This window comes from Taudactylus pleione, unplaced genomic scaffold (assembly GCF_031769625.1).
Source record: "Taudactylus pleione unplaced genomic scaffold, aTauple2 ptg001061l, whole genome shotgun sequence".
Classification (NCBI taxonomy): domain Eukaryota; kingdom Metazoa; phylum Chordata; class Amphibia; order Anura; family Myobatrachidae; genus Taudactylus; species Taudactylus pleione.
The window spans coordinates 8,398-35,918 of NW_028285462.1; the positions used below are offsets into that span (position 1 = coordinate 8,398).

A 27,521-nucleotide genomic window follows, 5' to 3' on the forward strand; every position below is an offset into this window, starting at 1 on the left:
TTATACAACATAAGGGTGGGTGGGAGGGCCCAAGGACAATTCCATCTTGCACCTCTTTTTTTGCTTTGCATTATGTACAGTTTGGGGCCTAGTTTTTCAAACTGCCATCCTGTCTGCCACTGCAGTGTCACTCCTAGATGGGTCACGTGTTTGTGCCGCCCACTCGTGTCGCTTAGCATAGTCATCCAGCTACCTCGGTGCAACCTTTTGGACATAAAAACACTATTGTGAGGTGTGAGGTGTTCAGAATAGACTGGAAATGAGTGGAAATTAAGGTTATTGAGGTTAATAATAGCATAGGAGCAGAAAAACCCACAAATTCTGTGATTTTAGCTGTTTTTATGCTTTTTTAAAAAAAAAAATACAGATCCAAAACAAGAGGAAAGATCCAGATCCAAAACCAAAACACGAAAAGTGGCCGGTGCGCACCTTAACACACACAGTCTCCTGCAGCTCTTCAGTCCTCCAGCATCGGCTCCTCCACCCTCCGTTATTACTGGCTGGCCGGGGAAATCGGGGAGCATCTCTCTCTGTCTGTATTTGGCGGGTGAGTAAGCTGGGCAGAGCTGTAACTAGACTTTTTGGTGCCCTGTGCCAGAAAGAGCATTGGCACCCCCTCATTTTTCAAAGGGACATAATACACCCAATAAAGGGGAATGGCCTCATGGGGAAGGGCCAGGGAAGAGATAGGAGAGGCCAGCAGATGCTGGGGATAAATAGAGACATAATATAGTGCACCTGAGAGAGGGCCATGGCCTCATGGGGAAGGGTCAGGGAAGAGATAGGGGAGGCCAGGAGATGCTGGGGATGAAATAAGAGGAAGCTACAAGTGAGAATGATAATAAACAGAAAATTGACAGCGCCAAACAGCGCCCCCTGACGTGTGGTGCCCTGTGCGATGGCACCGACCGCACTACTCTAGCTATGGCCCTGAAGCTGGGTGCAGGGGGGAGGCGTCTCCGGACCCAGTAGCAACTGCACTCCTGACTCCCTGCGTCCGTGACCCTTGGCGAGTACACCCGTGTCTTGACACAGTCAAGCTCAGGCCCTGACCCCTTCACCTCCGGACTCGAGCATGTGCGTCTGGGTTTTTATACGGGCAGTGGGAATGCGGGGATTGAGCCTACTTTGCGGGATAGCGGGAGCTCCCACCATAATGCGGGTGGGTAGGCAACTTAAAGAAAGGACCTGACTTGCTGTGTGACATTTTATGACAGAAGTTAGAATCTACAATTTGTTAAGTCCTGGTTTATTCAGTGGTTGAGTTAATACATAGTGGTAAGTGGTGAGCCGGAAAACCAAAGTAGAATCTAAAGATGGCTGCAAGTGGCATCATACTGGCGGACTCTCGGCTGGAATGAGACACTCTGCACACGCTGACTTTCTTTATGTGACAGATCAGTATTTGTTATGCTGCTTAGTTAGATAGGAGTAAAAGGAAGGAGCCGAAGGGGAGAGCATGGATGTCAGGGGCTCTGGTACATGCAGTTACATACTGTAATATGTAAGGAGAAGAAAAGATGAGAGGAAAGCTGCACATGTATGACCTCCATTCTTATACACGCAGGCACTGGCACAACAAAAATAGATCCAGACACGTCCTGCCTGCAGTCACTCTCACACTCTAGGGATGGGAATCATTTGATGTTTCATCAGAAACATCGGTCAGATGGTTTCGATGTTTAACCCTGCAATGTTTTTGATCTAATGTTTCATTACCATCGCTAGATTTCTCTACCGATGTTTTTCCTGCTTTTCCAATGTTTGTGTGTGTGTGCGCAAAGGATGTTACACTTCCCTAATTTCAGGCAGCTGCCATTCCTGCAAAGCCTGATGTTTCATCGTGTAACTGTCTGGAAATAATGAGAAGAAAATGGCTCCATCTAGAGTAGTATACAATTTGTACAAAAGTGAGTAAATCCAATAAAGTGCAAATGTACCAAAATTTCAAATTTAATGATACCTATAAATGTAATTATAAGTATAGATGTGCGTGGACCCCCTTGTTTTGGATCTGGATTTTTTTTTAAGTTACTAAAAACAGCTAAAATAATGTAATTTGGGTATTTTTGTTCCTATTGTATTATTTACCTCAACATTAATTTCCTGTCAGTTTTGCCCACATCTCATTTACACTATTGTTCATCAACATATTCCAAAGGCTGGCTGGCTAACCTAAGCAACAGAGCAGCGGCATAAACACGTGGCAGTTTAATAGACTATAGCACATCTATGAAACATTGCCACACAGCATTGGTGGACAGGATGGCAGTTTAATAAACTATACGACCCCATAGAAACCAAGAATGTTTTCATTAATGAAGAACTAGAGTGGGCGCAGCCCAAAAAAAGTCCTGTAACCGTGAATGGGAGCAAGTAATGCACGGGGATGAGAGACGCAGATCTTGTGCTGAGCGGAGAGGTCGGGTTGGGAGATGGTATGAGATGAGTGAAGAGATGTATGTTGGTGTGGTTTGGTTAATGGCCTTATGTGTAAGTAACAGTTTTTTGTATTAAATACGGTAGAAAACCGGCAACCAATGGAGGGACTGACAGAGCGGGGCAGCAGACGATGAACGTTTGGCAAGGAAGATAAGCCTCGCAGTTACATTCATAATGGATTGTAATGGTGATAGCCTGTTTTTGGGAAGACCAGTAGTCAATGCGGGAAATAAGTTCATGTATTAGAGTTTTTTCAGTGTCCTGTGTGAGATATGGTAAAATTTTGGATATGTTTTTTAGATGTATGTAACATGATTTTTAGACAGATTGAATGTGGGGAACAAAGGACAGTTCAGCGTCATGGATGACACCAAGGCAGCGAGCTTGTGGGGTGGGGTTGATTGTCAAGTTATCAACAGTAACAGAGATATCAGGTTGGTAACTGTTATTGGCCGGTGGAAATATCATTAATTCTGTTTTAGAAATATTAAGTTTGAGGTGGCGAGATGACATCCAAGATGAAATGGCAGAGAGACATTCAGTGTCACGGACCAATACAGATGGTGATAAATCTGGGGAGGATAGGTAGATTTGAGTATCATCCACATACAGATGGTACTGAGGGCCTGATTCAGACCCGCTCGCAAGCGCTTGAGCACTCGCAAGCAGGAAGATGGTGGGTTCCGCGCACATGCAGCGGCCGCACTGCGCGTGCGCAAGCCCCAGAGCGAGAGAGAAATTCTCTCGCTCCGTGGCTTACTACAAAAGGGGTGGCTGTCGATGTTGATCGACAGCTCGCCCCGGTTTGTAGGCGTGGCGGGGGGTAGCTTCACAAACTAACGCCTGCCGTTTGTAGGCGGCCCCACTGACATCACCAGTGATGTCAGTGGGAGAGCTTCCTGCTCTATTAGAGCCGGAAGCTCTCTGGGGCTTGCGGCAAATGAGACCCTACCACAAGGGTCTCGTCGCAAGCCCCGATGGTGGCGATGGTCTTGACCATCGCGACCATCATCCTGGCCACTCGCTAGCTCTGGGTGGTCACCCACAGCTATGCGAGCGGTCAGGAGGCCGCACAAAAAAAAACAAAAAACGCCCTGATTCAGAGCGTCCGGCTCTGAATCAGGCCCTGAATTCCAAAAGAGCTGATTAGTTTGCCAAGAGAGGTGTTATAGATTGAGAATAGCAGATGACCTAAGACTGAGCCTTGTGGTACTCCTACTGATAAAGGTAGCGAGGAGGAGGCAGAATCAGAAAAACAAACAGTGAAAAAGCGATTAGATCGGTAGGATGAGAACCAAGAAAGAGCTGTGTTCTTAAGACCTAGGGATTGTAGTGTTTGTATGATAAGAGAGTGGTCAACAGTGACAAAAGCAGCAGAGAGATCTAGAAGAATAAAAAGTGAGTAATGGCCTTTAGCCTTGGCAGTGACCAGATCATTTACTACCTTAAGCTGGCCACAAATCTAAAGATTATCTGTCCAACCAGCCAACTAGTTGATTGGTTAGAATGAAAATCTGGTCAGGAATACAATCAGCAATTTGCTCCCAAACGCTGGAAAATGGACCAAAACTGTTGTTTGAACAAGTAGTTTTGATCAAACATTTAACAAACTTGTCTAAACGACCATTTTCATCTGTTTTCTGGGATTTAGGAGCAAATTGCTGATCATCATTTACTCCCATCCGTTACCAGATCTTCATTCCAACCAATCAACAAGTTGGCTGGTTGGATGTAAGTTGGTCTAGTGTGTGGCCAGCTTTAGTCAGTGCTATCTCTGTGGAGTGTTGGGAACGAAAGCCGGACTGAAGTGGGTCCAATAAGTTGTGTGAGTTAAAGTGTGTTAGGCGGGTGTAGACAAGACTCTCGAGTAGCTTGGAGGGGCATGGGAGCTGGGAGATAGGACGGTAATATGAGAGAGTGTTAGGGTCAGAATTTTGTTTTTTTCAGAATGGGAGTAATCACTGCATGCTTGAACAGTGATGGAAAGAATCGAGTAGAGAGAGAGAGAGAGAGAGGTTACAGACTTTAGTTAGGGTTGGAATGAGCACAGGAGACAGAGCTTTACTCATTTGTGAGGGGGGTATAGGATCAAGAGGAGAGGTAATAGAGTAAGAGGATGAGAAGAGTGTAGATACGTCCTCTTCGTTTTTGGGGTCAAATGAAGAGAATGTGCCAGAGGGTTCAGGTAGGGAATTGAGCAGGTCACTGGCTGAGGAAGAGCATATCATTTCATTTCGGATCTTATCAATCTTGTCCTTGAAATAGGAAGCAAGATCTTGTGCACAGATAGTAGCAGGTGGGTTGGGTGATGGAGGGTTAAGAAGCAGTTTAAATGTATTAAAAAGTCGCTTGGGGTTAGAGGCTTGAGCAGAGATTAGAGTTTGGATAGATGTTTGGCAGTGTCCAGAGCATTATGGTAAGAGTTGTAGCTAGTCTTATATATGAGGAAGTCACTTGGAGTATGAGACTTACGCCACTGACGTTCTACTTTACGAGAGAGATTTTGTAGATGCCTTGTTAATTTAGAATGCCACGGTTGATGTCTAAGTCTATGTGGAGTGTGATGGGTAGCTGGAGCGACTTCATTGAGGGCTTTTTCTAGAATCTGGTACAGGTGTGAAGCAGCAGTCTCGGGAGAAGTTAACGTAGAAATTGTTGAGAGTAGTTGTTGTAGAGAGGTGGATAGTTGAAAATGAATAGCATTAATATTTCTGCGGGTTTTAGGAGGTTTGGTTGATTTCAATGACATTGAATTTAATGTAATGGAGGAGAGTGTGAAGGTGATAAATTTGTGATCTGAGGGAAGGAAAGGAGCATAGGCCCTCATTCAGAGCCGCACGTTAACAACAGTACGCTCGTTGCGTTCCGATGTTGACTAACCGCGCATGCGTCGGTGTTACACCGCGCATGCGCGTACGGCAGATTGCGAGCTTTTTTTCTCTCGTTCCTAAAATAGCGTACAGGAAGTGACATGTCAAATGTGATTGACAGAACAGGGCGTTTTTGGGTGTTGACGGGGGTGGAGATGACAAAACGCAGGCGTGGCAAAGCGTTTTTGGGGCGTACATACATTAGCAGATGCGAACGTCAAATGTGTTCGGACCGTCTCATACGTCACTGAAACATCCGCTTTCCCTTCAAAATGCTCGCACAGCTTAGGGTCAGGATTACTCGACCACATTGGCGATGGCCTTCTCCTCCGTCCCGGGACTCCACGATGGTGCTGCGATTAATCGTGGCTGGTCAGTAAAGTAATTAGTGTTGGATTGAAATCCGGCTTGGTATGTGTTTGGAAAGCAGTTTTTTGGGATAGCACAAAAGCGTACGCAGGTGGAAATCAGAGCTGCTAATGTCATGATTACACAATCAATTAGCGTACATTTTTGGGGTTTTATTTTGGCCACAATTTGGTGGTTATGGCCTATTGTAAAAATAATGTCATCATCTTTTAATTAGCTCCCCTTTTTTTTGGTTTACTGTGGAATTTGCATCGCTATGTGTTTTTTTAAACGTTCCTTAAAGAGGCCTTTTTTTTTAACAAAAGAGGGTCAGTTTTTGCGTTTAAGGCCAGGATTAAATGTAACCCATTTGTACAATAATGTCACAATACAATGTCAGTTTTTTTTGTAAAATTTATTGTTTACACACAAACAAATTGGCCTAATATTTTGTTGCCTTTTTTTGTGGCCAAGATATTTGATCAAAAAAAAAACAAAACATAACTACTAACATAATCGTAAATACAAAATTTAAAAACATTTCACAAGAAAGGAGAGGGAAGTTTTGACCAGAAAGGAATATGAGCCAAGCACAGAAGGAAAGTGGGAAAAGTCGCCATTGCTGTCACCGTTTTCTCGGCCGTTTGGATGGGTGAGGGTGGGCGCCAGACCGGGTCCGGGATGCCATCGGGCTGGCCTGTCCAGAGGCAGATGTTGTGGCCTCTGGACTAGGCACAGGGCTAGGCACATTTGGAGGATTGCCTGATGTTGTGCCAGAGGTGGAGGATATGGATGTTCCGGCAGGAAGGGAGGTCGGCTCCACCATGTGCTGGCGAACGAGCTGCTCCAGGGCATCGGCGATGCGGATGTTGGCCCTGGTATTTTCCGCCAGGGCCTGAGCAATGGTCACGATGGCCGCAGGATTTTGCTCCAGGGCCTCAGCCACCCGTATCAGACTGGCGTCCATCCTCTGCAGAATCTCCGTATGGCAATCCGATTTAAAATTGAGTTCTGTGAGGAGGCCCACTGCCTGCGAGGGGGCACGCCCTGGACTGGCTTCTGCAGGGTCCTCAGCCGGATGTACTGGTTCCTCCCCTGCAGAGTCAGCAGAAATTCTGCGGCCAAGGCTCCCCTCTGGAGCAGACTCATCCGCCTCTGTCTCTGTTAGGAAATTGGAGAAAAGACTCACATTAGAATCTACATATTGGCACAATAGCATTTCTGAGATGGTGACATCACAAGACTTACCTTGGCCAACATGAGGAGCCGCAAAGTCTGGCATGTCCGTATCCATGTTGGACACGCCAAACACCTCCACAGCCTGCACACACCCCTGTGCCATCTCTTCTAAGTCTGTCAACTCCAATGACACAGGGGTGGGACCCCCACCTGTCCCCCTTGCATGCCTAGCCCTGTCGGCAAGTTTTTGCTTTAGACGATATTTGAAGTCTGCCCATCTGTGGAATGAATTTGGAACCATTATCCTTTTTTTAACAATGGGGTTTGTTTATAGGATGGGAAAGTGTTTACTTACCGCCGTTTGACATCCCGGGCTAGACGGACATAATCACCCACCCTATTGACAGCAACGGCGACCTCCTCCCACATTCTCCACTTCTGGCTTTGGCTCATATTCCTGGCTGCCTGGGGCAGGATGTCAACCCACTTCTGGATCAAAACCTCCATCTCCTTGCTTGTGAAATGTGGCTGCCTTTTTTTTTTTGCAGCTTTGGCGGGTTGACTGGGGCCAGCAGTCTCTTCCATGTCATCCTCCTCACCTATTTGGGTAAATATGCAGATTTAGCCACTTCACAACTTGCACAATATTATGTTTTAAAAGAATCATTGACACAAAATGCATGAAGGCCTTACCGCCGCAATTTTGACCATTGTTTCCCTGGTTTGAAGCCATGTCTCTGCTTCCAGCATGAAATCATCCAGAAATTCTATGTGATTTCGTGACGTATTTATACATGCGTCGTTAGTTTGCGGCCGCATCATTGATTGTGCGTCCCTATGATTCATCCTTAATTTGTGCGGGAAAATAAACACTATTTATGGCTTGGTGTGTGTGGATTCGAGGTGGGGTTGTTGGAGTGTTGTCGGTGAAGTGGTTTGGATTTGGTTGGTTGGTTGCGTTTGGAGGATTTTGGAGAGTTGTTTTTTTGTTTGTTTTTGCTACATTTCTTTGGTTTTTCCGTTCGCATTTTTTTCATTTTTTCAACATCCTTTCCTGATTTGGTAAGTTTTGTGCATTCAAATTTGTGGCCAATTGTTGTATTCTTCTGTTTTGTGGTTAGTTAATTTGTTTAACACTCATTTCATATTTTTTAGTTTTTTTTTGTTTTCGGACCCAAAGAAGTTTTTTGAGGACATCTTATATATTCGAGTTGGGTAAGTCCATTTTTGGTCTTGCATTTGCGAATGAATTACCGCATTTTTGACTGTTGGTGTAGTGACTTGCATTTGCGAATAATTTACCGCATTTTGGACTGTTGGTGTAGTGACTTGCATTTGCGAATAATTTACCGCATTTTGGACTGTTGGTGTAGTGACTTGCATTTGCGAATAATTTACCGCATTTTGGACGGCTTATTCATCATATAATCCAGTTTTGCTTTTCCCTTTTCCATTTTTTGGGTCCATTTGAACCCTATTTGACGTACGGTGTGCAATGTAGTTTTCATCGATGGCCAAATGTGTTTTTCCGTTATTTTCTGTGTTGGCTTGCAACAATTTTTTACCTAAAAAAAAACCCTTTAAATTTTTGACGTCTCATTGTTGCCTTTTTTACAGTTTATACGTATCATGACAATACCCCGGCATGTAAGCAGCTATGGATGGTATCAGAAAGCTAACTTGTTTTTTCTTACTTTTGGGGTGGGTCAAAAGCCTTACATTGTAAACTTTGAATTTCAGATAGATCTGGGGCGAATTGTTCTGGCCCTGCTCCCGGAAGACGACCAACCTCAAACTCGTCCCAGGCGTAGGCATCGTAGGCATGCAAGGCCCCAGATATTTCGAACACGTGTCACCCTTTTTGGAATGCCCGATGATGAGGTTTTAAGACGCTACCGTCTACCTCCCAAAATCATCATAGACACTCTCTCATTAATAGAAAGTGATCTTGAGCGGCAAATTGACAGTCCAACAGCAATACCACCACTGACGCAATTTATGGCGGTGTTAAATTTCTGTGCCTCAGGATCGTTTCAAACAACGGTCGGAATAGTGGCGGGCATCTCCCAATCCTCCTTTTCCCGGATCCTGAGGGCAGTGATGGAGGCACTTTTCAAGCACCTCCATCATTTTATTAAAATGCCTTTGGATATGGGTGCCCTTAGTGTGGCCAAGGCCAATTTTTACCAAATAGCTGGCTTCCCACACATCATAGGGGTTGTGGATGGTACTCACATACCACTTCAGCCTCCAGCACGGCTGGAGGCCATATTTAGAAACAGGAAACACTATCACTCCCTGAATGTAATGGTGGTATGTGATGCCTCCCTCCAGATCCTGTCCCTGAATGCTAAATTACCCGGAAGTGCTCATGACTCCTTCGTCATCCGGCAATCAGGGATATGGCAGAAATTAACCAACCTACAAGCTGGTGATGCGTGGCTTCTGGGTAAGTGGAGACCTTTAGTACATAACAATGTTAAGCTTGATACACAGTGTTCCTGATGTGGTCTATTTTTGTTCACAGGAGACAGTGGATACCCTTGCATGTCCTGGCTGCTCACTCCTTATTTGGCTCCCACTCCAGGGCCACAAAGTGCATATAATTCCGCACTTACAGCCACCAGGCAAGTGGTGGAGCGCTGTATCGGCCTTTTAAAAGGCCGATTCAGATGCCTCCACCGCTCTGGTGGCGAGCTCATGTATGTGCCGGATATGGTGTCGAAAATTGTGGTCCTGTGTGGGATATTTCACAACATTGCCATAAGGAGTGGTGTCCCAATGCAGCCAGAGGATGCCTTACCTGAGGATGGCCCCCCCGAGGTTGGTCGAAGGTCAGTATGTGGGGGGGCCATACGCGATGATGTGGTGGCCAGATTTTTTAGGTAAGTTTGTTCAAAACTCCAGTGTTTATACCTAATGTGTTTTTTTTTTTTTGGCAAACATCTAATTTATTTTTATTTTTCTCACCATCTTCTGTTTGTTCACATAATCTTTGGCACTCCAACGCTCACTACTTCCTGCTACCCTTACCAAACCTGGATCTGGTCCTTTTGGGCATATATTCTGGAACCCATATCGCAACGCCATGTTTGTGGAATCATGTTGGCATGGTCCTTCGTCAACCAGTTCTTGATTTTGTGTTTTTATTTATTTTTTTCTTGGTATGTGTTGTATTTGAATTTATCACTGTGTTCTTTTTTTGGGAGTGACCACTTTGTTTTCTCTGTTATGTGGTGAATAAATGTTTGGAGAGTGAAATGGTCTTCCTTTTTTGGGACGTTAACAGCAAGTGTAACCAGGTTAACACAAGTTACATTTGACTAAGGGGTAAACCAGTACTGACGCCAGTTGAGCAAAACTGAAATATGTTTTCAGCTTCCCAATCCACACCAAAAGGAAGCCTGGCCCAACCTTGGGATTTGTAAGATTGGCCTAAGCAGCTTGCGCACCAAGTAGGAACCTGGAAAATGTAGAAATCTGAAATTGACACTAAACCCAAAAAGGGAAATGACATTGTTACTGTTATGTGTTTCTGGTGTCTGTTTGACATACAAAGACAAAACACAATCTAACTTTTACAAAAGGGAAATCCTTGCAGGAACTTATGTCAGGCTAAACTATCTTGGTTTTGGTTTTTAAAAATGAGCCACAACGTATATTTGTCTTTAAAATTTTATTGGGAAAATACAACAAAAAAAAAAAAACTAATGCCGAAGGAGGCCAGACAGCCGGTCGAGGGCCACCAGAAGGCCGATTACATGGTGGCGCATCTGCCCCACAACATCCGCCACCTCTTGCCGACGCCTCTGTTCCTCTGTGGGTGAGAAAAGTGTGTGGGTTAATACAACAATAGGGAATCCACAGAAAAACATTAATTAAAAAACAAATCACTCCTAAACCCAAAAACATAAATAAAAAGTGTGGGCTGGCAAAAATACAAGGCCTAGGTACAAATTCACACAGGTATGATATGTGTATGCTTAAATCACCAGGAAGAGGTAAAGGCAAACCTTCACAATCAACAAAAGTCAAGCCACAAAAACACGAAGAAAGGCACGACACATGATTACATACAAACAGTTTGTGCTTTAAAAAAAAATAATACAAAACATACCGGGAAAAAAATCGGGAGCTCCGGCCAAACCTCCATGATCCTCCTCGGAGGATCCGTCATTCCCCAAAGAATGGGGCGGAGTTATGCTGGACTCCGGGGAGGGGGTAATTGGAAGAGGGGTGGGTGGAGGAGAGGGGGAAGTGGGACGGAGGGGAAGGAGTCCCGACATTTCCGGGAGAGGGTCTGGGAAGGATGGGGAGGAGTGGGGAATAGGGGAAAGATTTGGGGTGGAGTGTTGGCTGGGGGTTGGGGAGAGTGGGCGGGAACGCCGACGTTGACGGCGGAGTCTTGGCTGTCCCCCTAAAATATGTCAAATAAATTGCGTTTAGTTTATGGACAAATCCGGCCAAACAAACAAAAAAAAACAAACAAACAAAAAAAAATAGCAGTAGAATTAAAAATTCATAAAAAGAGGGAAAACATGCAGACGCAGATATGAGTACAAATAATAAATAGAACAGACAGGAAAACATGCAGACGCAGATATGAGTACAAATAATAAATAGAACAGACAGGAAAACATGCAGACGCAGATATGAGTACAAATAATAAATAGAACAGACAGGAAAACATGCACACGCAGATATGAGTACAAATACTAAATAGAACAGACAGGAAAACATGCAGACGCAGATATGAGTACAAATAATAAATAGAACAGACAGGAAAACATGCACACGCAGATATGAGTACAAATAATAAATAGAACAGACAGGAAAACATGCAGACGCAGATATGAGTACAAATAATAAATAGAACAGACAGGAAAACATGCACACGCAGATATGAGTACAAATACTAAATAGAACAGACAGGAAAACATGCAGACGCAGATATGAGTACAAATAATAAATAGAACAGACAGGAAAACATGCACACGCAGATATGAGTACAAATAAAAAATAGAACAAACATGAAAACATGCACACGCAGTTTGCCCCACAAACACAAACATTAAAACCACAATACATAACACTTACTTGCCAGGATCTGCATGCGAAAGCATGCCAGCAAGCGGGGCGTTCGCCGTTGCAGGTCGGACCACCTGCGCTCCAGCTGCCCGATGTTGCGGCGTGATCCAAAGGACCGCAGGCGGGACCGTACCTCCGCATACGCGGAGCGCTTCTGCCGGTTGGTCATGGGTTCTGGCTGGCTGGTGATCCGGCGATCCATTACCTCCGTAAGCACCAGCAGCTCACGTCTGGTGAATGCGGAGGCTCTCATGATGGCAATGGTGTTTTTATTAAAAATCATTTTTGATAAAGTGTGTAAAAATTTTCTGATTGGCTAATGTATTTTGGAAATTAACAGGAGCAATTTTATTGGTTAGTGTATGAGTCATGTGTTCGACAGGGCCAGAAATCTCTGGAGAGTTAGGATAGGCTTGATGCAGTGACATGCGTAAGCAAATTTAAATAAAGAAATGAACCCAGGGAAATATGCGGGGATACACAGCAATAGTACAATTGTTTAATTGTGGTTCACATGTTTTTTAAACAATACAAGCGAATGTTTCATCCGTACGTATTCTGCGGGTAAACACAAACACGGACAAGAGTAAAGTTTCTTGCATTGTGTTGAAAAAAAACAAACAATTAAGCTAATTGATACATTGATTGGCATGATACGATTGATGGAGGTAGGCAGAATAAAGGAGCAGGTAATCGACATCTGACAAGGCCACTTCCTGTTTATACGTGTGCGTGCGTTCCTTTCAAGCCATTTCGGGGATGTACGCTCGCTATTTCGTACGCTCGTTAGTTAGAGGAGGGGTCGTCAGAGTTTAGGGAGGAATTTTAGATGCGAACGAAAATACGAGCGAGCCATTGAATTTAAATATTTTTGTACGTACGCCTAACGTACGTGCGCCCGCTTGCGTGCGGCTCTGAATGAGGGCCATAGTCTGGTGAAAACAAGATCAAGGCAATGGCCCTCCTGATGAGTAGAGGAGTCAGTCCATTGGGAGAGGCCAAGGGCTCTATTTACTACAATCCGCATTGGTAATGCAGATTGTAGTGTGATATTACTGACTGAATTTGCATTGCGAATTCAGGCAATATCACAGGGATTTACTAAATATCCCTTGCAGGGACATGGCTTGCGATAAAGCTCTGTCCCTGCGAATCCCCTCCACAGCTTTATCACGGTATTTTCGCAAAAAATACCGTGACAAGTGGCCCGTGCATGCGCCGACCGGCCACCGCTGCTACCTCGGGGCTAAGCCCCGCCCTCCACGACCACCCCCCCTCCCTTGATTGCATTTACCTGCATGATCCGGGCTCCGGTGATGTCCTCTATGGCTTCGGTCAGGTGACATCCCATACTGCACTGGGACCCTGTCACCTGATGACCGGGCCGCAGTGCAGTATTGGAGACCAGCTGACCGGAGGGAGGACATCACCGGTGCCCCGAACTCTGGTCCCTGGACTTGGGTAAGTAAATTTTTTATTTTTTTTTGCAGTTTATCAGCTTGTGGTCTGTGTAGCAGTGATCAGCGTGTGGTCTGTTTAGTCCACACAGCTGATCACTGGGGCCGGCTTCGGGCTCTGCTCTGCCCGTTAGACACAAATACCCCCCTCATCCTTTTGCACTTCTACAGTAGCATCCTCAATTTCTGAGTCAGCATCTTTTCTTGTGCTGCTCATCCTCACATTTTGAGAGGATGTAGAAATGGTGGAAGGAGGAGGTTCTCTAAGAGTACAGTATCAGAAATGTCAGACACAGCACTCGTGAACACCCTTAGATTGTCCTTAGCGATTTGTGATGTTAATGAACACAGTTTGTTCTTCAGCCTTAGGGGTGTCATGGTTTTAGTATTCTGTAGATCCGGCCCGGGACCCTTAGGTATGACTGACGTGCATAGGAAACGTGGAGACTAGAGAATACTCTAGCTCATGAGTTTAAACAGGAGTGTAGGCACACTAGTGACAAAATAGGAACCACAGACTTATGATATGAACCGGAGTGAACAGACCAAGTCCACTGGCGACCCCTCGCCTAGTGACATGCGAAGGCCAGCAAGGCCTGGGACACACTCCAGAGACCAAGGTGACCTCCGAGACTCTGACCAGATCACATTTCCCATTACAATTATGGGAATTGCAATCTGCTTACTAAAAATAAGTGATAATTAGGGGTTGGAGTAGAATTTTACTAATTCTACTCCAATTGCCCTGTAATAACTATAGGTGATACTAAAATAATGTTAATAAATAGAGCACATAGTGAGGAGTGCTTGCATCATGTGAGGTTACAGCAGTCTCAGCCTTTCCTTGTCACTGTGGGGTGTATGGCATGTTGGCAATATTATGTTTTTCGGTGAAGTTTAGTTTGTTACATTATGAAATATTGTTATCTCCATGATTGAGCACAGATGGTTAAATCATATTGACTGAGGTACTAATGAAGTCACCTGAGCCCAAGCATGGTTATCCTTAAACCCTCTTCTCTGACACTGACTTAGTGCTGCAGCCCACCCTAACCCTCCGGTGTCATGTGTGAAATGGCGTCTGCAATCACGTGGGAGCGACTTCTATTGAATCCAAAACAAAAGTGAGATCCGACGCCGGGAAGATGATTTTTTCTTAGTTTTGGATTCCGAGTATGGTGGAAAAACTTGGGCTCGGAATTACTCGGTTACTGTAATTATTAGCTTTATCAATTTCACCAAAAGCCGCCTAGTGCGCTCTACACAATATTAATTAGCAAATGTAGTGAAGCTGTGACATAAGTATTAAAGCACCAGCATAACACCCAGCATCTCATACGCTGCTTATCTGATTGATGTTGAAGATTTTGTCCTCTAGGATATGTCATTATATCTTCTGGATTTCCATCCATGCATAATACTGTATGACACCAACCCAGCAGCTAAGTGCTTTCCTCTCTCATTGCACTACTGTACCTCTGCTTCCCCCTCAGCCGCTCACTCTGCTGGCTCCATACACTACTCAGAGCTCTGCTACTCTCATCTACAATGCTCCTACCCTCACCGCTCCTCCCTACATCTCCAGCCTCATTTCCTAACACGCTCCCTGCCAACCTCTTCACTACTGACTGCTGTCTTACCTCCTCTTTCATCACCTCTCCCACTCTCGATTCATCAGTGCGGTGACTGGCTCCCTCCTGTCGGTGCGGTGACTGGCTCCCTCCTGTCGGTGCGGTGACTGGCTCCCTCCTGTCGGCGCGGTGACTGGCTCCCTCCTGTCGGCGCGGTGACTGGCTCCCTCCTGTCGGCGCGGTGACTGGCTCCCTCCTGTCGGCGCGGTGACTGGCTCCCTCCTGTCGGCGCGGTGACTGGCTCCCTCCTGTCGGCGCGGTGACTGGCTCCCTCCTGTCGGCGCGGTGACTGGCTCCCTCCTGTCGGCGCGGTGACTGGCTCCCTCCTGTCGGCGCGGTGACTGGCTCCCTCCTGTCGGCGCGGTGACTGGCTCCCTCCTGTCGGCGCGGTGACTGGCTCCCTCCTGTCGGCGCGGTGACTGGCTCCCTCCTGTCGGCGCGGTGACTGGCTCCCTCCTGTCGGCGCGGTGACTGGCTCCCTCCTGTCGGCGCGGTGACTGGCTCCCTCCTGTCGGCGCGGTGACTGGCTCCCTCCTGTCGGCGCGGTGACTGGCTCCCTCCTGTCGGCGCGGTGACTGGCTCCCTCCTGTCGGCGCGGTGACTGGCTCCCTCCTGTCGGCGCGGTGACTGGCTCCCTCCTGTCGGCGCGGTGACTGGCTCCCTCCTGTCGGCGCGGTGACTGGCTCCCTCCTGTCGGCGCGGTGACTGGCTCCCTCCTGTCGGCGCGGTGACTGGCTCCCTCCTGTCGGCGCGGTGACTGGCTCCCTCCTGTCGGCGCGGTGACTGGCTCCCTCCTGTCGGCGCGGTGACTGGCTCCCTCCTGTCGGCGCGGTGACTGGCTCCCTCCTGTCGGCGCGGTGACTGGCTCCCTCCTGTCGGCGCGGTGACTGGCTCCCTCCTGTCGGCGCGGTGACTGGCTCCCTCCTGTCGGCGCGGTGACTGGCTCCCTCCTGTCGGCGCGGTGACTGGCTCCCTCCTGTCGGCGCGGTGACTGGCTCCCTCCTGTCGGCGCGGTGACTGGCTCCCTCCTGTCGGCGCGGTGACTGGCTCCCTCCTGTCGGCGCGGTGACTGGCTCCCTCCTGTCGGCGCGGTGACTGGCTCCCTCCTGTCGGCGCGGTGACTGGCTCCCTCCTGTCGGCGCGGTGACTGGCTCCCTCCTGTCGGCGCGGTGACTGGCTCCCTCCTGTCGGCGCGGTGACTGGCTCCCTCCTGTCGGCGCGGTGACTGGCTCCCTCCTGTCGGCGCGGTGACTGGCTCCCTCCTGTCGGCGCGGTGACTGGCTCCCTCCTGTCGGCGCGGTGACTGGCTCCCTCCTGTCGGCGCGGTGACTGGCTCCCTCCTGTCGGCGCGGTGACTGGCTCCCTCCTGTCGGCGCGGTGACTGGCTCCCTCCTGTCGGCGCGGTGACTGGCTCCCTCCTGTCGGCGCGGTGACTGGCTCCCTCCTGTCGGCGCGGTGACTGGCTCCCTCCTGTCGGCGCGGTGACTGGCTCCCTCCTGTCGGCGCGGTGACTGGCTCCCTCCTGTCGGCGCGGTGACTGGCTCCCTCCTGTCGGCGCGGTGACTGGCTCCCTCCTGTCGGCGCGGTGACTGGCTCCCTCCTGTCGGCGCGGTGACTGGCTCCCTCCTGTCGGCGCGGTGACTGGCTCCCTCCTGTCGGCGCGGTGACTGGCTCCCTCCTGTCGGCGCGGTGACTGGCTCCCTCCTGTCGGCGCGGTGACTGGCTCCCTCCTGTCGGCGCGGTGACTGGCTCCCTCCTGTCGGCGCGGTGACTGGCTCCCTCCTGTCGGCGCGGTGACTGGCTCCCTCCTGTCGGCGCGGTGACTGGCTCCCTCCTGTCGGCGCGGTGACTGGCTCCCTCCTGTCGGCGCGGTGACTGGCTCCCTCCTGTCGGCGCGGTGACTGGCTCCCTCCTGTCGGCGCGGTGACTGGCTCCCTCCTGTCGGCGCGGTGACTGGCTCCCTCCTGTCGGCGCGGTGACTGGCTCCCTCCTGTCGGCGCGGTGACTGGCTCCCTCCTGTCGGCGCGGTGACTGGCTCCCTCCTGTCGGCGCGGTGACTGGCTCCCTCCTGTCGGCGCGGTGACTGGCTCCCTCCTGTCGGCGCGGTGACTGGCTCCCTCCTGTCGGCGCGGTGACTGGCTCCCTCCTGTCGGCGCGGTGACTGGCTCCCTCCTGTCAGTGCAGTGCTCTGTGGTGTCACGGTGGGGTCCTGGCATGTAAGCGGCATATTATACCAGCTGAATATTCTGTCTCTGGTTATAGAAGTGGCTCAGAGTCCAGCTCTTAACCTGTGGGATGAATTGGAGCGATGGGTGCGTTCTAGGCCAACTCGCCATTCCTCAGTGTCACAGTTGGTCACTGGTAAAACATGCCGCCTGCTGGTCTCCAGGAACTTGAGGACAGTCTGCACTTTCTTGTACTGTAGCTCTTATAAATATCCGTTGAGTACGATCTTGATCTGTATAGATGTCCGATCACAATATCATATTGGCAGGGCCAGAACTAAGGGTGTGCGAGTGGCACTGCCCCACACATCGCCGGGTTCTGTCGCTGCCAGGATTGCTCCTACCCGAAGCGTCCTTTGCCTGCAGTGCTGGCAGCCCCGACCACTCTGTGCGACATAATGATGTCATGTGCTCCAGGGGGCGTCGCAGTGCGCAGAGGAGCCCTGTTATGTTACTGCATATTGAGATCCTAGCCCTATCCTCCTGATGCTGTTATATACAATAATTGAGGGCCCTATTTATCATTATAAATGTATAGTGTACGCCCAGCATTAGTAACCAGCCAGATATGTGACAGATAATGTATAGTGTATGCCCAGCATTAGTAACCAGACAGATATGTGACAGATAATGTATAGTGTACGCCCAGCATTAGTAACCAGCCAGATAGGACAGATATGTGACAGATAATGTATAGTGTACGCCCAGCATTAGTAACCAGCCAGATAGGACAGATATGTGACAGGTAATGTATAGTGTACGCCCGGCATTAGTAACCAGCCAGATAGAACAGATATGTGACAGATAATGTATAGTGTATACCCGGCATTAGTAACCAGCCAGATAGGACAGATATGTGACAGATAATGTATAGTGTATACCCAGCATTAGTAACCAGCCAGATAGGACAGATATGTGACAGATAATGTATAGTGTATGCCCAGCATTAGTAACCAGACAGATAGGACAGATAATGTATAGTGTATGCCCAGCATTAGTAACCAGCCAGATAGGACAGATATGTGACAGATAATGTATAGTGTACGCCCAGCATTAGTAACCAGCCAGATAGGACAGATATGTGACAGATAATGTATAGTGTACGCCCAGCATTAGTAACCAGCCAGATAGGACAGATATGTGACAGATAATGTATAGTGTATGCCCAGCATTAGTAACCAGCCAGATAGGACAGATATGTGACAGATAATGTATAGTGTAAGCCCAGCATTAGTAAACAGCCAGATAGGACAGATATGTGACAGATAATGTATAGTGTATGCCCAGCATTAGTATCCAGCCAGATAGGACAGATATGTGACACATAATGTATATTGTACGCCCAGCATTAGTAACCAGCCAGATAGGACAGATATGCGACAGATAATGTATAGTGTATGCCCAGCATTAGTAACCAGATAGGACAGATATGTGACAGATAATGTATAGTGTACGCCCAGCATTAGTAACCAGCCAGATAGGACAGATATGTGACAGGTAATGTATAGTGTACGCCCGGCATTAGTAACCAGCCAGATAGAACAGATATGTGACAGATAATGTATAGTGTATACCCGGCATTAGTAACCAGCCAGATAGGACAGATATGTGACAGATAATGTATAGTGTATGCCCGGCATTAGTAACCAGCAAGATAGGACAGATATGTGACAGATAATGTATAGTGTATGCCCGGCATTAGTAACCAGACAGATAGGACAGATATGTGACAGATAATGTATAGAGTACGCCCAGCATTAGTAACCAGCCAGATAGGACAGATATGTGATAGATAATGTATAGTGTACGCCCAGCATTAGTAACCAGCCAGATAGGACAGATATGTGACAGATAATGTATAGTGTACGCCCAGCATTAGTAACCAGACAGATATGTGACAGATAATGTATAGTGTATGCCCAGCATTAGTAACCAGCCAGATAGGACAGATATGTGACAGATAATGTATAGTGTATACCCAGCATTAGTAACCAGCCAGATAGGACAGATATGTGACAGATAATGTATAGAGTACGCCCAGCATTAGTAACCAGCCAGATAGGACAGATATGTGATAGATAATGTATAGTGTACGCCCAGCATTAGTAACCAGCCAGATAGGACAGATATGTGACAGATAATGTATAGTGTACGCCCAGCATTAGTAACCAGACAGATATGTGACAGATAATGTATAGTGTATGCCCAGCATTAGTAACCAGCCAGATAGGACAGATATGTGACAGATAATGTATAGTGTATGCCCAGCATTAGTAACCAGCCAGATAGGACAGATATGTGACAGATAATGTATAGTGTATGCCCAGCATTAGTAACCAGACAGGTATGTGACAGATAATGTATAGTGTATACCCAGCATTAGTAACCAGCCAGATAGGACAGATATGTGACAGATAATGTATAGTGTACGCCCAGCATTAGTAACCGGCCAGATAGGACAGAGATGTGACAGATAATGTATAGTGTACGCCCAGCATTAGTAACCAGCCAGATAGGACAGATATGTGACAGATAATGTATAGTGTACGCCCAGCATTAGTAACCAGCCAGATAGGACAGATATGTTACAGATAATGTATAATGTATACCCAGCATTAGTAACCAGCCAGATAGGACAGATATGTGACAGATAATGTATAGTGTACGCCCAGCATTAGTAACCAGCCAGATAGGACAGATATGTGACAGATAATGTATAGTGTACGCCCAGCATTAGTAACCGGCCAGATAGGACAGATATGTGACAGATAATGTATAGTGTACGCCCAGCATTAGTAACCAGCCAGATAGGACAGATATGTGACAGATAATGTATAGTGTACGCCCAGCATTAGTAACCAGCCAGATAGGACAGATATGTGACAGATAATGTATAGTGTATACTAGGGGTGTGCACCGGCCACTTTTCGTGTTTTGTGTTTTGGTTTTGGATCTGGATCTTTCTTCGTGTTTTGGATCTGGATTGGTTTTGCCAAAACCACCCTTCCGTGTTTTGGGTTCTGGGTTTTGTGTTTTGGATCTGTATTTTTTTGAAAAAAAGCATAAAAACAGCTAAAATCACAGAATTTGTAGGTTTTTCTGCTCCTATGCTATTATTAACCTCAATAACCTTAATTTCCACTCATTTCCAGTCTATTCTGAACACCTCACACCTCACAATAGTGTTTTTATGTCCAAAAGGTTGCACCGAGGTAGCTGGATGACTATGCTAAGCGACACGAGTGGGCGGCACAAACACGTGACCCATCTAGGAGTGACACTGCAGTGGCAGGCAGGATGGCAGTTAGAAAAACTAGGCCCCAAACTGTACATAATGCAAAGAAAAAAAGAGGTGCAAGATGGAATTGTCCTTGGGCCCTCCCACCCACCCTTATGTTGTATAAACAGGACATGCACACTTTAACAAATCAATCATTTCAGCGCCAGGGTCTGCCACACAACTGTGGCTGAAATGATTGGTTCGTTTGGGCCCCCACAAAACAAGCTGGCAATTAATGTGTCCCTGCACAAACTGGCTCTACGGAGGCAAGATGTCATCCTCATCCTCCTCATCCACCGATTCCTCACCCTCTTCAGTGTGTACATCCTCATCCTCACAAAGTATTAACTCGTCCCCACTTGAATCCACCACCACAGGTCCCTCTGTACCTTCTGGAGGCTGGTCTCCCTGGAAGAGCTGATAATTCATTTTGATGAACATCATCTTCTCCACATTCTGTGGAAGCAACCTCCTACGCCTTTCGCTGACAAGGTTCCCGGCTGCACTAAACACTCTTTCGGAGTACACACTGGAGGGGGGGCAACTCAGGTAAAATAGAGCCAGTTTGTACAGGGGCCTCCAAATTGCCTCTTTTTCCTGCCAGTACAGGTATGGACTGTCTGACATGCCTACTTGGATGCTGTCACCGATGTAATCCTCCACCATTCTGTCAATGGTGACAGTATCATATGCAGTGACAGTAGACATGTCAGAAATTGTTGCCAGGTCCTTCAGTCCGGACCAGATGTCCAAACTTGGTCCTGCCTGCCCTGCATCACCGCCAGCGGGTTGCTTAGGATACCTAAGTTTTTTCCTGGCAGCCCCAGTTGCGGGAGAAAATGAAGAAGGAGCCGTTGACGTGTCACGTTCCGCTTCAGCTGACAGTGTGTTCACCAGCAGGTCTTTGCACCTCTGCAGGCTTGTGTCGGCCGGAAAGAGAGACACCACATAGGCTTTAAACCTAGGATCGAGCACGGTGGCCAAAATGTAGTGGTCTGATTTCAACAGATTGACCACCCTGGAATCCTGGCAAAGCGAATGAAGGGCTTCATCCACAAGTCCCACATGCCGAGCGGAATCGCTCCGTCTTAGCTCCTCCTTCACTTTCTCCAGCTGCTTCTGCAAAAGCCTGATGAGGGGAATGACCTGACTCAAGCTGGCAGTGTCTGAACTGACTTCACGTGTGGCAAGTTCGAAGGGCTGAAGAACCTTGCACAACACGGAAATCATTCTCCACTGCGCTTGAGTCAGGTGCATACCCCCTCCTTTGCCTATGTCATAGGTGGATGTATAGGCTTGTATGGCCTTTTGCTGCTCCTCCATCCTCTGAAGCATATAGAGGGTTGAGTTCCACCGCGTCACAACCTCTTGCTTCAGGTGATGGCGGGGCAGGTTCAAGAGTGTTTGCTGGCGCTCCAGTCTTCGGCACGCAGTCGCTGAATGGCGAAAGTGGCCAGAAATTTTTCGGGCCACCCAAAGCGTCTCCTGCACGCCCCTGTCGCTTTTCAGAAAATTCTGCACCACCAAGTTTATTGTGTGAGCAAAACATGGGACGTGCTGGAATTTGCCCAGATGTAATGCCCGCACAATATTGGTGGCGTTGTCAGATATCACAAATCCCCAGGAGAGTCTAAGTGGGGTAAGCCACTGGGCGATGATTTCCCTCAGTTTCTCTAAGAGGTTGTCGGCGGTGTGCCTCTTACTGAAACCGGTGATACACAGCGTAGCCTGCCTTGTAACGAGCTGGCATTTCTGAGATGCTGCTACTGGTGACGCTGCTGCTGTTGCTGCGTAAGGTGATACATCTACCCAGTGGGCTGTCACAGTCATATAGTCCTTAGTCTGCCCTGTTCCACTTGTCCACATGTCCGTGGTTAAGTGGACATTGTGTACAACGGCATTTTTCAGGACACTGAGGACACTTTTTCTGACGTTTCTGTACAGTCTCGGTATCGCCTGCCTAGTGAAGTGGAATCTAGACGGGATTTGGAACCGGGGACACACTACCTCCATCAATTGTCTAAATCCCACTGCACTAATGGCGGATACCGGACGCACGTCTAACACCAACATAGCAGTCAAGGCCTCAGTTATACGTTTTGCTTCAGGATGACTGCTGTCGTACTTCATCCTCCTCGCTAAGGACTGTTGGAGGGTCAATTGTTTAGTAAAAGTAGTGGTGTTCCTACTTCCTCTCTGGGATGATGAACGACTCCCAGCAGCAGCAGCAACAGCAGCAGCGGCAGCAGTAGGCGTAGCAATGCAGGATCCTCCGGAGGAATCCCGGATAGGAGAGTCAGTCATGCCAGTGATATGGCCTGCAGGACTACTTCCGATCCTGACTAAGGAGGAAATTGACGAGGAGGGAGTTGACGGTGTGGTTTGCAGGCGCTTGGATACAACAGGACAACGGGATTTAGGTGTCCCTGGACTGCTTACGGTCTGAGCCAAAGTTTCTGAACTTGACAGTAACTTTTTATGAACGCGCTGCAGGTGCCGTATAAGGGAGGATGTTCCTAGGTGGTTGACGTCCCTACCCCTACTTATTTCACCTTTACATATGGTACATATGGCAAGACAGTTGTTGTCCGGATTTGGATAGAAATATTGCCAGACCAAAGAGGTGGAATGTTTGGTCTTCTGCCCAGGCATGACCGTGATGGGCTTTTTCATCCCACGGACAACAACTGTCTCCCCCGGAGCCTGATTTAAACAAACCACATCACCATCAGAATCCTCCTCGCCAACTTCCTCCTCAGCGCCAGCTACACCAGTATCCTCATCCTGTTGTACTTCAACAGTGACATCTTCAATTTGCATATCAGCAAGTGGACTGTGGGTGCTCCTTTCAGCACTTGCAGGGGGCGTGCAAATGGTGGAAAGAGCCACCTCTTCCCGTCCAGTGCTGGGAAGGTCAGGCATCGCAACCACCACCACACTTGGACTCTCCTTGGGGATTTGTGATATCTTCTTAGAAAGCACAGTTCTTCGCTGTGCTTTTGCCAGCTTAACTCTTTTGATTTTTTTAGTGGGAGGAGTGCTTCCATCGTCATGTGAAGCTGAACCACTAGTCATGAACATACTAGGGATCGACCTTAGCCGTTCCTTGCCACTCCGTGTCGTAAATGGCATATTGGCAAGTTTACGTTTCTCTTCAGCTGATTTAAATGTCTTTTTCAAGGTCATTTTCCTGAACTTTGCCATTTGGGATTGTATGTGCCCTCTACTATGACATTGGGCATCGGCCTTGGCAGACGACGTTGATGGCATGTTATCGTCTATGTCATGACTAGTGGCAGCAGCTTCAGCACTAGGAGGAAGTGGTTCTTGATCTTTCTCTATTTTATTTTTATCGGAGAAAGTTTGGTCCTCCATTTATGTTATATCGATTTGATATATACGTGCGGCTAAACACAGAAAATAATTTTTTTTTTGGTTTGGACTGGAGTGTACTTTGTGGGTTACAGCACCCTTTAACGGTCAAGCCAGCCGGCCCTTTACTTATGACACAGGCGCACTCTTGGCACTACTTTGTTTATGCACGTGCGGCTACTGCGCACACAATTCACAAACACAGAAAATAATTTTTTTTTGGTTTGGACTGGAGTGTACTTTGGGGGTTACAGCACCCTTTAACGGTCAAGCCAGCCGGCCCTTTACTTATGACACAGGCGCACGCTTGGCACTACTTTGTTGATGCACGTGCGGCTACTGCGCACACAATTCACAAACACAGAAAATAATTTTTTTTTGGTTTGGACTGGAGTGTACTTTCGGGGGTTACAGCACCCTTTAACGGTCAAGCCAGCCGGCCCTTTACTTATGACACAGGCGCACGCTTGGCACTACTTTGTTGATGCACGTGCGGCTACTGCGCACACAATTCACAAACACAGAAAATAATTTTTTTTTGGTTTGGACTGGAGTGTACTTTCGGGGGTTACAGCACCCTTTAACGGTCAAGCCAGCCGGCCCTTTACTTATGACACAGGCGCACGCTTGGCACTACTTTGTTGATGCACGTGCGGCTACTGCGCACACAATTCACAAACACAGAAAATAATTTTTTTTTTGGTTTGGACTGGAGTGTACTTTCGGGGGTTACAGCACCCTTAACGGTCAAGCCAGCCGGCCCTTTACTTATGACACAGGCGCACGTTTGGCACTACTTTGTTGATGCACGTGCGGCTACTGCGCACACAATTCACAAACACAGAAAATAATTTTTTTTTTGGTTTGGACTGGAGTGTACTTTCGGGGGTTACAGCACCCTTAACGATCAAGCCAGCCGGCCCTTTACTTATGACACAGGCGCACGCTTGGCACTACTTTGTTGATGCACGTGCGGCTACTGCGCACACAATTCACAAACACAGAAAATAATTTTTTTTTGGTTTGGACTGGAGTGTACTTTCGGGGGTTACAGCACCCTTTAACGGTCAAGCCAGCCGGCCCTTTACTTATGACACAGGCGCACGCTTGGCACTACTTTGTTGATGCACGTGCGGCTACTGCGCACACAATTCACAAACACAGAAAATATATTATTTTTTTAGCACTTGGGGGGAGCACCCCTGATGGACAGAGCACCCCCTGGACAACACTACAGCACCCCTTTAGGACTGGGACACTGCACAGGACTTTGGAGTGGACACAGCCCCTATGGAGAACTGACTGCACAACACAGTCCAGCCAGCCCCTATGGACTTTGAAGTAGTGGACACAGCCCCTATTAACAACAGCAGCACAGCACAACACAGCCAGCCCCTATGGACTTTGAAGTAGTGGACAACAGCAGCACTACACTACACTACACTACACAGCACTAACTCCCACCCTCCCTCTTCACTGTCCACAGCCGAGTGAGAAAATGGCGCCGACGCGGGTACCTTATATAGGATCCAAAACCCGCGAGACTCGGAAGGCGGGATGATGACGTTTTGCCTCGATGTCAGATCCGAGTCAGGCGGGAAAAGTCGAGCCTGACTCGGATCGGACTCGGATCGGGGGGGTTCGGATTTCAGAAATCCGAACCCGCTCACCCCTAGTGTATACCCAGCATTAGTAACCAGCCAGATAGGACAGATATGTGACAGATAATGTATAGTGTACGCCCAGCATTAGTAACCAGCCAGATAGGACAGATATGTGACAGATAATGTATAGTGTATACCCAGCATTAGTAACCAGCCAGATAGGACAGATATGTGACAGATAATGTATAGTGTACACCCAGCATTAGGGAGATCCATGGATAAGCACAAGTGGTTAAATTAAATTGACTGAGGCACTAATTAAGTCACCTGTGCTCAACCATGGATATCTCTAACACCTGAACTGTTGGGGGGCTTTGAGGACCTTGTTTGGGAACCTCTGATATATGGTCTTGCAAGCTCTTTTTATCCCCTAGGAGAAGGGTGAGGGAAATGGTGACCTGCTAGTTGATGTATATAAAACTTCTACCATACATAGAATACCTGCATTCATCTTTTGCCTCAAATATAATTATTAACAAATAGATAATACACTACTCTCTAATTTGTCTATATCAACTAAAATACTTGTCAGTGTAGTAAATAGCTATTGTTCTTCTGCATGAGAACGTTTGTGGATATCCACATTTAGCAGCTGCCTTTGATAAAATATTATACGTTCCAAGATCTTTGGCTAGGGTAAAACAAAGGCACATAGGGGCATATTTATTAACATTATTTTTACTAAAATAATGTGAAAACGGGTGTTGCGCCAGTTGCGCATGCGTAGGAACATAGTATATTTTTTGCGAAGAATACAGTGAAGTATGTGAATCGGATTCACAGGGATAAAGCTTTATCGCAAGCTCTGTCCCTGCATTATACACCCTTGTGATTATGCAAATATCGCATTGCTATATAAGGCGATTTTACCACATCCAATCCGTATCCGAGATTGTGATAAATATGCCCCATAGGGGCCTATTCATTAAACCTAAAAATTCTCTGGAGATAATTAGCTTTAGAACTTGCATGGAGTTCTAGCTAATTATAGGTGGAATTCATCATTCCTCCTCTCCATAAGTATCTATTCCGGTACCTGTCATTTTTGCGATGACAGCTTTTCGGGAAATAGATACTTTTCCTGCCTACACTACCTTATCACGTCTGGAAACAGTGCTGCGCATGCGCTGTTACATCTGTAATACCAGCGCATGCGCAGCACTGCCTACAGATGCGGTAAGTTTGTGTACCCCCCCGACCCCCCAGCCCTCCGACTTACCTGTCCGCGCAGCAGCCTCCGGCTCCGTCCTCAGGCTTCGGAGGCTGGTCGGACATGTGTGCTCCCCAGCAGACCATATGACAGATTAGAAAAAAAAAATTTTTTTTTTTTTCTAAGCTTTCTTGTGCTCTGCTGGGGAGCACACATGTCCGACCAGCCTCCGGAGCCTGAGGACGGAGCAGAGCGCCGGAGGGACTCGTCGGGGGACCTGCACACGCGGATACAGGTAAGTCGATTCTGCTTTTTACCACCTCACAGTGGCGAATAGTAACTGCATCAAATTCCGAAAATTGATAATTTTCGTAATTTGATGAATACCATAATTTCCACATCCCCATACTAATGTACTAATGTACTAATATCCCCATACTAATGTACTAATACTAATGTACTAATATACCCATACTAATGTACTAATGTACCCATACTAATGTACTAATACTAATGTACTAACACTAATGTACTAATGTACCCATACTAATGTACTAATGTACTAATACTAATGTACCCATACTAATGTACTAACACTAATGTACTAATGTACCCATACTAATGTACTAATGTACCCATACTAATGTACTAATACTAATGTACTAATGTACCCATACTAATGTACCCATACTAATGTACCCATACTAATGTTCTAATGTACCCATACTAATGTACTAATGTACCCATACTAATGTACCCATACTAATGTACTAATGTACCCATACTAATGTACTAATGTACCCATACTAATGTAC

At 47.3% G+C, this 27,521-nt stretch overlaps 1 protein-coding gene across 3 annotated transcripts in view; it reads left to right on the forward strand.

Annotated features, from left to right (window-relative positions):
• The first annotated feature begins 522 nt into the window (after positions 1–522).
• EPS8 (EGFR pathway substrate 8, signaling adaptor) overlaps positions 523–27,521 on the forward strand; it is a 247,660-nt gene continuing 220,661 nt past the window's right edge. For all 3 annotated transcript variants that reach the window (XM_088461541.1, XM_088461543.1, XM_088461542.1), the window contains exon 1: positions 523–547. The gene's annotated coding sequence lies outside the window, so the exon portion shown is untranslated. The remainder of the gene's footprint in view (positions 548–27,521) is intronic.